At 41.1% G+C, this 14,757-nt stretch overlaps 7 non-coding genes across 7 annotated transcripts; all 7 read left to right on the top strand.

Annotated features, from left to right (window-relative positions):
- The first annotated feature begins 10,810 nt into the window (after positions 1 to 10,810).
- Positions 10,811 to 10,974, top strand: LOC139444525 (U1 spliceosomal RNA). The gene has a single exon (XR_011651796.1). It is a non-coding gene; the product is annotated as a U1 spliceosomal RNA (small nuclear RNA).
- A 416-nt stretch (positions 10,975 to 11,390) lies between these two features.
- LOC139444524 (U1 spliceosomal RNA) lies at positions 11,391 to 11,554 on the top strand. Its single transcript, XR_011651795.1, has one exon. It is a non-coding gene; the product is annotated as a U1 spliceosomal RNA (small nuclear RNA).
- A 416-nt stretch (positions 11,555 to 11,970) lies between these two features.
- Positions 11,971 to 12,134, top strand: LOC139444513 (U1 spliceosomal RNA). Its single transcript, XR_011651786.1, has one exon. It is a non-coding gene; the product is annotated as a U1 spliceosomal RNA (small nuclear RNA).
- Positions 12,135 to 12,550: 416 nt separating this feature from the next.
- LOC139444501 (U1 spliceosomal RNA) lies at positions 12,551 to 12,714 on the top strand. The gene has a single exon (XR_011651775.1). It is a non-coding gene; the product is annotated as a U1 spliceosomal RNA (small nuclear RNA).
- A 416-nt stretch (positions 12,715 to 13,130) lies between these two features.
- On the top strand, positions 13,131 to 13,294 carry LOC139444568 (U1 spliceosomal RNA). The gene has a single exon (XR_011651836.1). It is a non-coding gene; the product is annotated as a U1 spliceosomal RNA (small nuclear RNA).
- A 416-nt stretch (positions 13,295 to 13,710) lies between these two features.
- On the top strand, positions 13,711 to 13,874 carry LOC139444556 (U1 spliceosomal RNA). Its single transcript, XR_011651825.1, has one exon. It is a non-coding gene; the product is annotated as a U1 spliceosomal RNA (small nuclear RNA).
- A 416-nt stretch (positions 13,875 to 14,290) lies between these two features.
- On the top strand, positions 14,291 to 14,454 carry LOC139444544 (U1 spliceosomal RNA). Its single transcript, XR_011651814.1, has one exon. It is a non-coding gene; the product is annotated as a U1 spliceosomal RNA (small nuclear RNA).
- Positions 14,455 to 14,757: the final 303 nt, after the last annotated feature.

Raw genomic sequence — 14,757 nt, 5'->3', positions numbered from 1 at the left:
CTGTGGTTGACGTGAGACGTGTGTGTAAGGAGTGTTGTGGTTGTCATGTGACGCCAGTGTATTGGGTGTTGTGGATGTCATATGTCGTGAGTGTAGGGAGCGTTGTGGTTGTCGTGTGACGAGAGGGTAGGGAGTGATGTGAACGTCGTGTCATGGGGTTGTTTAGTGTCATGACCTACCCAAGGTCACCCGACCACACAAGGACAAAAACCAATTTACTTCCAAGGCTTTAAGTGAGTAGACATTTATTTTTCAAATAAATAACAGAGTTTGTAAAGAGCTGTGATAAACACATGAATGGGTTACCGAAAATCGGTGACGACACCGTGTGTTCGCGGATAGGGCAAACATGCCCCACCAAACATTAAGCGCCCGCCTGTTGCCTGCCGCCGCACAGCAACACTCCTGCAAACAACACAGAAAAAACAGCGACACGACACCGCATTCACCGCTGAAATTTGTTTTGTCAGTTTGTTGTTTAACGCAGCACTCAGCAATATTCCAGCATGGGGCAGCGGTCTGTAAATAATCGAATCTGGACCACACAATCCAGTGACTGACTTCATGACCATCGATCCACGCAACTGGAATACGATGACATGCATCGACCACGTCAGCGAGCCTGACCACCCGATCCCGTTAGTCGCCTCTTTCGACAAGCATAGTTGCCTTTTACAGCAAGCATGGGTTGCTGAGACGTATTCTAACCCGGATCTTCACAGGTCGACTCCGCTGAAAATATACCTGATATACCAATCTGGAGTCACGTCTACCGTGTACAAGTGCAGAAGCCTCGTCGACTACAAACAAAGAAACAAGCACTATGCTCCAAGTATTTTTCTCGCTATTTCAATTACTGAATATTTTATACAAAATTTCGCGTCTTTTCTGGATATTTTAATCATTTTCTCGTTATTTCATTTATTTAACTTTTTTCGAAATTTCAAATTCATTATTTTAAATAAACATGAAATAACGAGAAAATTTTCGAAGTTACGTTAAAAAAATAGAAATTTCGAAAATAATAAGCCAACAATTGAAAACATTTTTTTTTTAGATATTCTTACAAAAATTAAATTATGCTACCAGTGGCTACCAGCTATTAGGCTCTCGAACATGACCTCTTGTCCCTTTAGAAAATATTAAAAGGTTGTAATACAAATTTTGAAAACTACGTTGCTTTTGAACCTTTTACATGTGAGGGCAAACTCAGAGTGTGTAGTTTTAAAAAACATCGATCATATATTAAAGATTTCAGATTTGAATTATACTATATATATTCTTCAGATTAAACTACATATTTGCTTTGTCTTGTAATTCTGAACACTGTGATACAAACTCGGTCACTAATTAGATACATTGTGCAAATTGTAAATTGTGCATCCCCGAAACGGAATATATTTATTGTGATAATTGTGTGTCCACTGTTCAACCACATCTATATATTCATCCAGGTTTTCAACTGACATAACACTCTGGTGTGCAGGTGTCAATGTCATTTCTAATGTACCGGCTGTTGTCATCGAGTCATCGTTGGGAGAGAGTTTGCTGTAGGATCTTATCCTTTTTTGAAAATATATTTCCATTTCCCGAAACGTTCTGTTCTCTGCAGTTGTTAGTTTGTATTCGGCGGAAATATTGACAGTAATCAAAACATGTAAGAAATGATGACTCCAACTGCCTTTTCAGGCTTTGTTAAAAAAGGTTTCATACAGAGAATGAGTGTTGACCCACGCAGGCCTGAGATCAGGATATATTGTGTTGGTTTCTTAAGATATTACTCAAGTACATTGGTCACACACATAGAATGCGTTATGGCCACCATTAGTCATGTGGATAATGGATAAATAGATAAATGGATAAATGGATAAATGGATAATGGATAAATGAATAATGGATAAATGGATGAAGGGATAATGAATAAATGGATGAATGGATAATGGATAAATGGATAATGGATAATGGATAATGGATAATGGATAAATGGATAATTGGATAAATGGATAACGGATAAGTGGATAATGGATAAATGGATAATGGATAAATGGATAAATGGACAAATGGATAAATGGATAATTGATAATGGATAAATGGATAATTGGATAAATGGATAATGGATAAGAGGATAATGGATAAATGGATAATGGATAATGGATAATGGATAAATGGATAATGGATAAGAGGATAATACTCAAGTACATTGGTCACACACATAGAATGCGGTATGGCCAACATTAATCATGTGGGTTATGGATGAATGGATAATGGATAAATGGATAAATGGATAAATGGATAATCTGCATAAATATAACGTTTGATGAACTTGGGTAAGCTACATTTGGACATGACAGAAATCCGAAAGTATCCATTGGCTAAAAATTAACATCAAAACTAAATTCAAGGTTATTATATTGTTAAAATGATACATCTTCATTTCGAATCGTACCTAAGTATTCTGCAAGAGAAGAACTACTGGGAATATTGCTTAGATTTAGAACCTTAAATCATTATCTTCCAATTGAGACAGGTAGCTGGGACAAAATCCCATTAATTGAAAGTGTAATTTATGTAACCTAAACGATATGGGTTAGGCATGTCATTACCGTATTCGATGTAATAAGCGCTTCGTTCTAATAAGCGCCCATGGCGATATTTGATATTATATTGGCTAGTGAACAATACCAATTAGCACCCCTTCCCATGGATCAATGTACACAAGATTAATTATTCGCGTATAATACTCACTCGTGTGTTATGTGTACCCTTAATTATGGGCAATTAAATTCTGGGAAAAATATATTTGTCGTATATAAACATTTCGGGCTGTCAGCATAAACCAAGAAATTTATCTTTCAACTCTTTCAACATTTTTCACCAAAATTATATTCTAATAAGAGCCTCCTATTTCTAATTTTGAGAGCGCCCTGGGCGTTTATTACGTCGAATACGGTATCTTTGTGTCTGTCCCAATCTTGAAACTGATAGGAAAAAGCCTATTCGTAAACATTTTTGCACATAACCAAATCTATTAAGTAGGAACAATAATTTTCAGTAAAATTATTATGTCTGCCTTTAGTGTGTTAATTTCATGTCAGCATCTTCAAATCTTTACTGTTTATTTTGTACCTCACCTCTGCTTGCTTTCTCATGTTTGATTTAATGTGTGTTACAAACCCAAGTTCAACATACGTGCATGTTTACACTGTACATAACACGTATATATAATATTGTACATATACACTGTACCTCTTATGCTGCAGTTTGCAGGCTGAGTGTAATAAATTTCGGTTGGGTTTGGCTGGGTTGGGTTGGGTTGGGTTCGGTTTGGTTCAGTTCAGTTCAGTTCAGTTCAGACAGGCTGTACTGGCCTTAAACTAATAGCAGGTGTATCCGTCCACATACTGCTCGGAGAACAAAAGGGCTCGTCTCATCTCTGGAGATCCCAATACGTACACTCGCAATATTACTGGGTGTCCACATGTGAATGAACGGGATGTAGCTATTGTCTCGGTTATTTTATGGCCTGTCCCCCGATAGTTACCGCCATTCCTACCCCCACATCGTGGAAATTCTCATGTGTCTTAAGGTAAATTTGACACTTTGAATCCAAAGATTATTGAAGCATTGTTGGATGCAGTGAAGACATTTGTTTCACGTTGTCGCATGAACGCATGAATGAGTTTGGTGAGATGTTTTTTTATGTTGCTTTGCACAGTATCAAGGATCTTTCAGCTTAATGGTGAGTCAAGCTGGAAGTGATTCAGTTTTTAGACGTTTATCTCATTGGTAAACCCAACCAGCATGGGTATAGTCCTTGGCAAGCCAGGAATCATAACCAGGGCGAATGTTAGATTCACGTTTATAGGTTCATGGCACACCAGGGACGCAAGTGTTCACGGTAAAGTGCTGTGTCTTCTACGATTGGTCAACCTGTGCCGGGGGCACGGGTGGCCTAGTCGTCTAAGGCGCCGCGATGTGCTGTGCAGAGTTGCGTCTCTTGGGAACGCCAGAAACCTATGATTGTGGGTTCGAATCCCGGCTCGACCCGATTATGTTTCTAGGTTTGTGAGCACCATACCCGTGCTCGTGGGTTTCACCGAAGTGGTAAACGTCTGAGACCTGGATCACTTCGGGCTTTCCTCCCACATTAAGCTGACACGCCGTGATATAACTGGAATACTGTAAAAAGCGGGGTTAAACCCATTTCACTCACTCACTCAACCCGTGCCCCCTGTAGCACGAATATCGCCTTAGTTATCTGCAGTTGTAACAGCTCACCCTCTTACATTTGGCCATAGCGACAGACCAAAACGAGACATTTTGTTTTCATTATTCGTATATGAAATGAATCATGTTTTCTTCAAACGAAAGATAACATGCTCGAGTTCCTCAACCCCTGTACCCGGTTTGCTGTTAGCATGTCAAACAAATTGTTCCCAACCTCGATCACCCCAAAAAAGAAATGACATTTGTCCAACATTCTACTTAAACCTCATGATGCATGATGATGTTATAGAATATGGTAGTGCGAAGAAGAAGTCTTTTATTTGTACTAAGGCCACTGGCCCATATACAATACATACATTTGAAAGAGAGTGAGACATGGAAAAAGGTAATGTCAGTTACAAATTTACAGATTTACAAGCTTTTCATAATTACGTCTTCTTTCATAGCTGTAATACAGGTATTTACATAGTTTTCTAAGTTGTCCATGAGTATGACAGGAGCATTTTAAATTTATGCATATTTGGATTATGGCAAAAAGTTGTTGGTAAGTACAGTTGTCAAATATCGTTGTAATATTCACATTCTAAAGTAAAATGATATTCATTCTCTATACTTGTTTCACATATGGGACAGAGCCGTAAACGTAAATCAATATCAGCCCATCTACCTTCGTTTACCTTTAGTCGTAGTAGCCCGGATCTAAGCCTTATCATTTCGATATTTTATTTCAGCAATAATGGAAAGGTATTTTCTGGTTCCAGGAGATTTTTAAACTCTTTATACAGGATGTAACCTTGGTAGTATTATTCCATGATTGGTAGAACATATTTATCAAAACGTTTTTAAAACTCTTAATGAATGATGGTTTGTCGCCGCAACAGCTTGACTGAGCCAAAATACTCAAAATCCGTGAGAAAATAATATGTAGTTTGTTTCACCGAATGATGGACGGGGAACTAGGTATTAGAGTACTCCAACCACCGTCATATAGAAGAGTATATGAATACAGCCTACTTCACAACACTAACTAAGCCACAGTCTAGGCAAGTTTGTCTGTATGCGAAGTGAAGCGTAGGGAGGGGGCGTGGGGTGGGTGTGTGTGGGGGTGGGGGGTGGGGGGGGGGGTGGAGGTTCGGGGTGAAGGTAGGGACATGGGTAGCTTGGGCCAACAACTCCAACACTTCTGGAAAATGATTCCTTCAATGTGTTGGGCTGTTCTAATCACTAGGCTTGTACACTACGGCGGTGCTCATGGGTTTCACCAAAGTGGTTAACGTCTGAGACCTGCATCACTTCGGGCTTTCCTCACACATAAAGTTGACACGCCGCGATATAACTGGAATACTGTTAAAAGCGGCATTAACCCCCACGCACGCACTCACTCACTCACACTTTATCAACTGCCGCCGCACCTGAAACAAACACACAGGAACTTATGGCACAAGTGTACTGATTGTTTGATGCAGTTATAACACGGCGTGGGTGGATATATCGTTTTCGCTCAGGCCATAGAGATTTATAACTTTGACGACAAACGCCAACAACCTCCACTCGGCTGTGTACCAATGCACATCGTCGTACACCTACTCGACAACGCCATGTGCTGCCGTGTCACGGACATCAAGCAGCATCAGCAGCAGCAGCAGCAAGATGTGACACTGTGATGGCCAGTATCTCATTGGTTCTAGCTGGATGTAAAGCCATATGTACATGTTAGATAATACCTTTATGTCTTGTTTTCTGATGGATATTTTCAGCCATCGTGTCAGGTCCGTGAACGTATGTGTAACAGATACATTTATCCCTGACACAACAACTTCTGTCGTAGGCCATATAAGTTTTCCCATATGGTCAAACGACAAAGGTCAAATTTTAGACATCGTAAAATACGGAACATACGTGTCGATCCCAAAACTAACTAAACATATACACAATTTCACTTCATTTTGAAAAGTAATGTTTAAGTCATGGCCATAAATAGGTTTTGCCTATGTCGCTATTGTGGCGGTAATATTGAATATCAGGCCGACATTCGAGGAGCCGTTAGTATCGGCTTTGATCAAACGTGCACCTGTGCATCGGAAACATCAATGGCCTGTCGACACCGTCAGTCAATCGGCCATAAACCTTTTTTTTCATTTTTAAATCCTTCTGAAATATGTGCACATATATTTCATAAAACTATGATCAATTTGACAAAGCGAAATACAGTAATATTCGGTTATAACGAACACGCTTATAACGAACTGACCCATATAACGAACTATTTTTTAGTCCGGGCCATTTGTTGTATATATGCTGTATATATACTTATAACGAGCTGCGGTTATAACGAACTAAAGTTAGTGGTCCCTTCGAGTTCGTTTTAACCGTGGTTTACTGTACGTTCAGTTTTAAGGGATATATACAATGAAGTGGCTATTCAGTAGCTTGTTTATATGACAATTACAAGTAATCAGAATTAATCTGATGTGTTTATTAATACATGTATTTGTTTGTTGTCGTTGTTTCTATTGTAAGCCGTTGTGTATGATTTTACGTCAGACATGGCATCTTGTGGAAGTGACACTAATGGATCTCTCCAAGTAGTAGAAAATGCAGTGTAAAATATGAATTTGGTTTGTTTACATTTGCGAAGAGTTTCAGAGCACAGAGCACAGAGCTCGTTTTCACACCTAGTTTGATTTTACATTCATGATGGCTGACAAGCAACGTTCTCGCATTTGATTGGATTGAATTTGTCAAGGTCAAGGATTAATTTTGGATTCCGGGTCCCCTGCAATCTATGCTTATCGTAAGGGGCGACGAAACGGTCAGGCTCTGTGACTTGCTTAGTTGCAGGTCATCGTTATTTAATTACGTCACAGGTAATTTCCACAGGTCGTACATCAGGTCTGAATAGAAACAGGTTATAGTGAAAGCTTTTGTTTTCTTCCTGGACGTTTAGGATAGATTGTGTGCCAAGGGTTTAATAGACCAATCGTTCCGCATTAAGAGCCCTCTGGTCGACAGAAGATAATATTATCTGTAACAATGTAGGATAATGCCAGAATGGTAATTTCCAAAGGTCTGAATAGAAACAACAAATCAGCTAGAAATGTACTTCGTCTTCCACAACGTCACAGTTACATACTAGTATTCTGTCTTAAAGTGAAGTCTTTGGGCGAGCAAATCTACTTTGTTCTATTTCCAACGGCAGAGTGCCGCAGCGAAACTTACTCATAATGCTACGCTGAGATATGATGAAACTTATTGTTCAACAGTCAATGCGTATTTCAACAATCCATATGTACGTAATGTATTTGCTTGGCCAAACGCATCCTATGCCAAGGACATCACGTGCGTATTGGCGCCGGTACCATGTGATTACCATTTGTACAAGGTGGATCAAAGTGATCTTTTTTACCTATTTCATGATTGAAAAACTCGACGCATGTCGGACACTTTCTAGACGCTCAAAATCATTTTTTATTAATATGTCGTTGTTGTTTTTTCGTCTCCGAAACTAATGGAGGAAATGAAGATTATCATTCATTCATTGATTCCTGTCATAACGTTTCATAACGGAATAACGAAATGCAGTCAGACGTCCCACACAGTCACAAAATGAAACAGAGTATTATGTCGGTCATATTTGGCCAAACATGTTTTTAATTGGGGAAATGCCCCCAATCTGCAGGTGGGGGAACTTATCCCTCCCTATGCATTTTGTCGCAATCAATATCTCCAAACTTGCACACCCTGTGAATGGCTCCAGCTACGCCCCTTTCAGACACTTATTTTTGGTATTTTACATTATTTTTCTAATCATTTATGGCAGTGTTTTTTATTGTTTAACTATGATTGTAACTGTGTTCGTTGTTTCTGTTGAGATTCGGTAGACTTTCATTGCATTGTGTTAGGACAGTGATCTGTCGTCGGGAACTTATTATATTTAGGTGCTAGTGTGGTGTGTAAACTTCCGCGGACGGTGATAGTTTGTTACCAAACTTCTGTAATGTTCTATTTTGTGTGAGCACGGTGTGGAACTTTCCAGTAGCTAGATATGTGAGGAAAGCTCATTATTTCTGACGCGGAAGACCCGGGTTCGATTCCCGACATGGGATGAATGTGTGAAGCCGATTTCTGGTCTCCCCCGCCATGATATTGCTGGAATATTGCTAAAAGCGGCGTAAATCCATACTTACTCACTCACTCCTCACTTTTGATTCCTTGCCCAGCACATCACGGATTCTGACCACTGTCATCATATTATTATAGTGTCATTGGACATTGAACGACCATTCTATTGTGTACTGCCATTGTAATTGAGATCGATGACATACATCAACCATGTCAACGAGCCTGACCACCCGATCCCGTCAGTCGCCTTTTACGACAAGCATAGTCACCTTTTACGGCAAGCATGGGTTGCTGAAGACCTATTCTACCTCGGAATCTTTACGGGTCAATGACTCAAAGTATAAGCAATGGTACATGTCATCATTATGTTGAAGTTGAAGTTGAAGGGACCTATGTAGCTGCTTTGACATAACCAAAAATGATAAATAATGAAGGAATACAGAGGGACACATCCAAGTTAATCATAGGGATGTTTGACTGTAGACACTGGTAGATCCATATGACATTGTGACTCCTGGCCCTTGTCAGAAATATACAGCTAAAGCTCCGTGGCCTGTAGATTATTGAGTCAAGAGAATCAATGACTGAAATTAAAAGCAATGATCCGCGCCATCAGGGTTTGTATATATGCATTGGCAGATCAATATGTGAATCCTGGCTCTTGTCGGTAATATCAAGCTAAATCACCATGGCCTGTAGATTATGGAGTCTGGTGAATCCTGGCTCCTTGTCGGTAATGTGGTCCATCCTCGATTTGTACGCACCGCCGTCATATAGCTATAATATTGTTGTGTGCGGCGTTAAACAACAAACAACAAACAACGACGTGTTGAAAGTGAAACACCTGCAAGGCGTTGGCTTTTCCTCCCTTCCCCTTCCACGCTAAGTTGAAACACTTACTCTGTCACATTTTCACCTTTTACAGCTTGACATTGCGGATTTGAAACTATCTTTTACATCAAATAAACTATTACATAAAGCTATATACTAACAAGGTTAAGATATGATACATGTGTCACTTTATTTTTTTGTAACGGTCTTATCAACTATCTAAAGATTTCTTTTGAGAATTAATTTCAAGGGTCATTTACAATTTCCTTCATTTATGTGCGAGTAACTTTTAGGTATTAATTCCCTGTTCCTTTTTTGTGATACTTTGTGATATTTCATCTAACATAGTGATTATAATCATAACTATTTTTCAATAAAAATGGTATGCACAGTTATTTATGTTGTTCTGTTCAGGATTCCCCAGTGGCTATATTGCATCATATAGAATATTCATGGATGTGTATGTCACTGTGTCAAATTAATTATGATCATATTCTTTATTATTATCCTATTCAGATCCGACATTTTAACAAGCACACATATATATCTAGTTCAGAAACACCAGATTGAAATTAATCCAATATTTTTCCAAAACTATTACACCTATTTATGATGAATTTCCTTGTGTATTGAGAAAACAAATGCCAAATAAATGGCTTTTCATATGAATAAAATCCAGAGGCCAAATGTCAGAACCAATGACAGACCCTATCATTAAACACCATTATTACGGATACTGGGTGTTCAATAATGCCGCTAAACCACCATTTTACAATGGGAGAAAACGGGTCATAATCGGTGACATTTGCGAAAACAGATTTTCTAAAAAAAAGACGCTAACGGTATTTCATTGACGTGGTCGTTCAATTCCATGTATTATGTATACGATTTCGTGACAGCATTGAGCTGACACGAAATATTAACGCACATATCACTGTTGAAAACGGGGTATGTGTCATTGTTTACATTTCACAACTTGCGAGTCTCGAAACAGTTTAAATAATGTTTTCATTCACTAAAAGTAACAATGAACGTTATTCTCGTGACAAATCCATTTCAAGAGCATTCATGGAAATGCTAAGAAAACATTTTAACCACCCGTTCTAGAGATTTTCTATAGTAAATGCATGGCGTGTCGGCCATGTTTGTTCGTCTGGTGGAGGCGGCCATTGTGCAGTCATGTGAAGCGCCAGCGGAGCATACCCAGGGAACCAAGCTGCGTGAGACATAGCACAAACACTGTGTATAAAACGCACATAAAATATATTATACAATGCATCCATGTGTCACACGCAAAAGGACAGGTAAAAGAAGTCATCAACAGTTACGTCCCCTAACTTTTACCATAACCCGGAAGGAAACTTGGGTGTTGACATGGAAGTTGCCTCCCCTGGGTACCTGGCGTCAGGTGCATGTCTGTGCAGCCTAAAATGCAAATAAAGCCATTTCTGTCTGGTTTTTCCTGTCAATAATCTTTGCATAAAGCGAACGGGTGAATGTAGTGCCATGTACAGGGAAGTATATACATGTTTGAACAGAAATGGAATATATGTGAAGTGTTGTTTAAAACACACCCGAGTGAGGTGATGTGCATGTTTGTAGTGATGGTTAGGAAGCTGCAGTTTCAGGCATACTTACCTGGCACAGGCTTTACAGTGATCCGCAAGGCTGTGGGCCCGGGGCGAGACCTTTCCATTGCACATCGGCTTGGTTGACCCCTGCGATCATCCCAAATGTGGACGACTCGGGTGCGCAATTTATAAGTGTGGGGGACTGCGTTCGCGCTCTCCCCTGGAAAAACCAATCAAAAAATAGAAATGCCTTATTTTCATTCTATTTGTCTATCATGACATGTCCAGTTGTAGTTGTAGTTGTTGTTGTGATTGTTGTGTTTGTTTTGCCGAGTAGCTCCCAAGGAGAAAGATAGGACCCGGAAGGAAACTTGGGTGTTGACATGGAAGTTGCCTCCCCTGGGTACCTGGCGTCAGGTGCATGTCTGTGCAGCCTAAAATGCAAATAAAGCCATTTCTGTCTGGTTTTTCCTGTCAATAATCTTTGCATAAAGCGAACGGGTGAATGTAGTGCCATGTACAGGGAAGTATATACATGTTTGAACAGAAATGGAATATATGTGAAGTGTTGTTTAAAACACACCCGAGTGAGGTGATGTGCATGTTTGTAGTGATGGTTAGGAAGCTGCAGTTTCAGGCATACTTACCTGGCACAGGCTTTACAGTGATCCGCAAGGCTGTGGGCCCGGGGCGAGACCTTTCCATTGCACATCGGCTTGGTTGACCCCTGCGATCATCCCAAATGTGGACGACTCGGGTGCGCAATTTATAAGTGTGGGGGACTGCGTTCGCGCTCTCCCCTGGAAAAACCAATCAAAAAATAGAAATGCCTTATTTTCATTCTATTTGTCTATCATGACATGTCCAGTTGTAGTTGTAGTTGTTGTTGTGATTGTTGTGTTTGTTTTGCCGAGTAGCTCCCAAGGAGAAAGATAGGACCCGGAAGGAAACTTGGGTGTTGACATGGAAGTTGCCTCCCCTGGGTACCTGGCGTCAGGTGCATGTCTGTGCAGCCTAAAATGCAAATAAAGCCATTTCTGTCTGGTTTTTCCTGTCAATAATCTTTGCATAAAGCGAACGGGTGAATGTAGTGCCATGTACAGGGAAGTATATACATGTTTGAACAGAAATGGAATATATGTGAAGTGTTGTTTAAAACACACCCGAGTGAGGTGATGTGCATGTTTGTAGTGATGGTTAGGAAGCTGCAGTTTCAGGCATACTTACCTGGCACAGGCTTTACAGTGATCCGCAAGGCTGTGGGCCCGGGGCGAGACCTTTCCATTGCACATCGGCTTGGTTGACCCCTGCGATCATCCCAAATGTGGACGACTCGGGTGCGCAATTTATAAGTGTGGGGGACTGCGTTCGCGCTCTCCCCTGGAAAAACCAATCAAAAAATAGAAATGCCTTATTTTCATTCTATTTGTCTATCATGACATGTCCAGTTGTAGTTGTAGTTGTTGTTGTGATTGTTGTGTTTGTTTTGCCGAGTAGCTCCCAAGGAGAAAGATAGGACCCGGAAGGAAACTTGGGTGTTGACATGGAAGTTGCCTCCCCTGGGTACCTGGCGTCAGGTGCATGTCTGTGCAGCCTAAAATGCAAATAAAGCCATTTCTGTCTGGTTTTTCCTGTCAATAATCTTTGCATAAAGCGAACGGGTGAATGTAGTGCCATGTACAGGGAAGTATATACATGTTTGAACAGAAATGGAATATATGTGAAGTGTTGTTTAAAACACACCCGAGTGAGGTGATGTGCATGTTTGTAGTGATGGTTAGGAAGCTGCAGTTTCAGGCATACTTACCTGGCACAGGCTTTACAGTGATCCGCAAGGCTGTGGGCCCGGGGCGAGACCTTTCCATTGCACATCGGCTTGGTTGACCCCTGCGATCATCCCAAATGTGGACGACTCGGGTGCGCAATTTATAAGTGTGGGGGACTGCGTTCGCGCTCTCCCCTGGAAAAACCAATCAAAAAATAGAAATGCCTTATTTTCATTCTATTTGTCTATCATGACATGTCCAGTTGTAGTTGTAGTTGTTGTTGTGATTGTTGTGTTTGTTTTGCCGAGTAGCTCCCAAGGAGAAAGATAGGACCCGGAAGGAAACTTGGGTGTTGACATGGAAGTTGCCTCCCCTGGGTACCTGGCGTCAGGTGCATGTCTGTGCAGCCTAAAATGCAAATAAAGCCATTTCTGTCTGGTTTTTCCTGTCAATAATCTTTGCATAAAGCGAACGGGTGAATGTAGTGCCATGTACAGGGAAGTATATACATGTTTGAACAGAAATGGAATATATGTGAAGTGTTGTTTAAAACACACCCGAGTGAGGTGATGTGCATGTTTGTAGTGATGGTTAGGAAGCTGCAGTTTCAGGCATACTTACCTGGCACAGGCTTTACAGTGATCCGCAAGGCTGTGGGCCCGGGGCGAGACCTTTCCATTGCACATCGGCTTGGTTGACCCCTGCGATCATCCCAAATGTGGACGACTCGGGTGCGCAATTTATAAGTGTGGGGGACTGCGTTCGCGCTCTCCCCTGGAAAAACCAATCAAAAAATAGAAATGCCTTATTTTCATTCTATTTGTCTATCATGACATGTCCAGTTGTAGTTGTAGTTGTTGTTGTGATTGTTGTGTTTGTTTTGCCGAGTAGCTCCCAAGGAGAAAGATAGGACCCGGAAGGAAACTTGGGTGTTGACATGGAAGTTGCCTCCCCTGGGTACCTGGCGTCAGGTGCATGTCTGTGCAGCCTAAAATGCAAATAAAGCCATTTCTGTCTGGTTTTTCCTGTCAATAATCTTTGCATAAAGCGAACGGGTGAATGTAGTGCCATGTACAGGGAAGTATATACATGTTTGAACAGAAATGGAATATATGTGAAGTGTTGTTTAAAACACACCCGAGTGAGGTGATGTGCATGTTTGTAGTGATGGTTAGGAAGCTGCAGTTTCAGGCATACTTACCTGGCACAGGCTTTACAGTGATCCGCAAGGCTGTGGGCCCGGGGCGAGACCTTTCCATTGCACATCGGCTTGGTTGACCCCTGCGATCATCCCAAATGTGGACGACTCGGGTGCGCAATTTATAAGTGTGGGGGACTGCGTTCGCGCTCTCCCCTGGAAAAACCAATCAAAAAATAGAAATGCCTTATTTTCATTCTATTTGTCTATCATGACATGTCCAGTTGTAGTTGTAGTTGTTGTTGTGATTGTTGTGTTTGTTTTGCCGAGTAGCTCCCAAGGAGAAAGATAGGACCCGGAAGGAAACTTGGGTGTTGACATGGAAGTTGCCTCCCCTGGGTACCTGGCGTCAGGTGCATGTCTGTGCAGCCTAAAATGCAAATAAAGCCATTTCTGTCTGGTTTTTCCTGTCAATAATCTTTGCATAAAGCGAACGGGTGAATGTAGTGCCATGTACAGGGAAGTATATACATGTTTGAACAGAAATGGAATATATGTGAAGTGTTGTTTAAAACACACCCGAGTGAGGTGATGTGCATGTTTGTAGTGATGGTTAGGAAGCTGCAGTTTCAGGCATACTTACCTGGCACAGGCTTTACAGTGATCCGCAAGGCTGTGGGCCCGGGGCGAGACCTTTCCATTGCACATCGGCTTGGTTGACCCCTGCGATCATCCCAAATGTGGACGACTCGGGTGCGCAATTTATAAGTGTGGGGGACTGCGTTCGCGCTCTCCCCTGGAAAAACCAATCAAAAAATAGAAATGCCTTATTTTCATTCTATTTGTCTATCATGACATGTCCAGTTGTAGTTGTAGTTGTTGTTGTGATTGTTGTGTTTGTTTTGCCGAGTAGCTCCCAAGGAGAAAGATAGGACCCGGAAGGAAACTTGGGTGTTGACATGGAAGTTGCCTCCCCTGGGTACCTGGCGTCAGGTGCATGTCTGTGCAGCCTAAAATGCAAATAAAGCCATTTCTGTCTGGTTTTTCCTGTCAATAATCTTTGCATAAAGCGAACGGGTGAATGTAGTGCCATGTACAGGGA

This window comes from Haliotis cracherodii, unplaced genomic scaffold (assembly GCF_022045235.1).
Source record: "Haliotis cracherodii isolate W230 unplaced genomic scaffold, xgHalCrac1.p SCAF_55, whole genome shotgun sequence".
Classification (NCBI taxonomy): Eukaryota; Metazoa; Mollusca; class Gastropoda; order Lepetellida; family Haliotidae; genus Haliotis; species Haliotis cracherodii.
The sequence above is the reverse complement of the archived record's forward strand: the minus strand, read 5'-3'. Positions and strand labels throughout refer to the sequence as shown.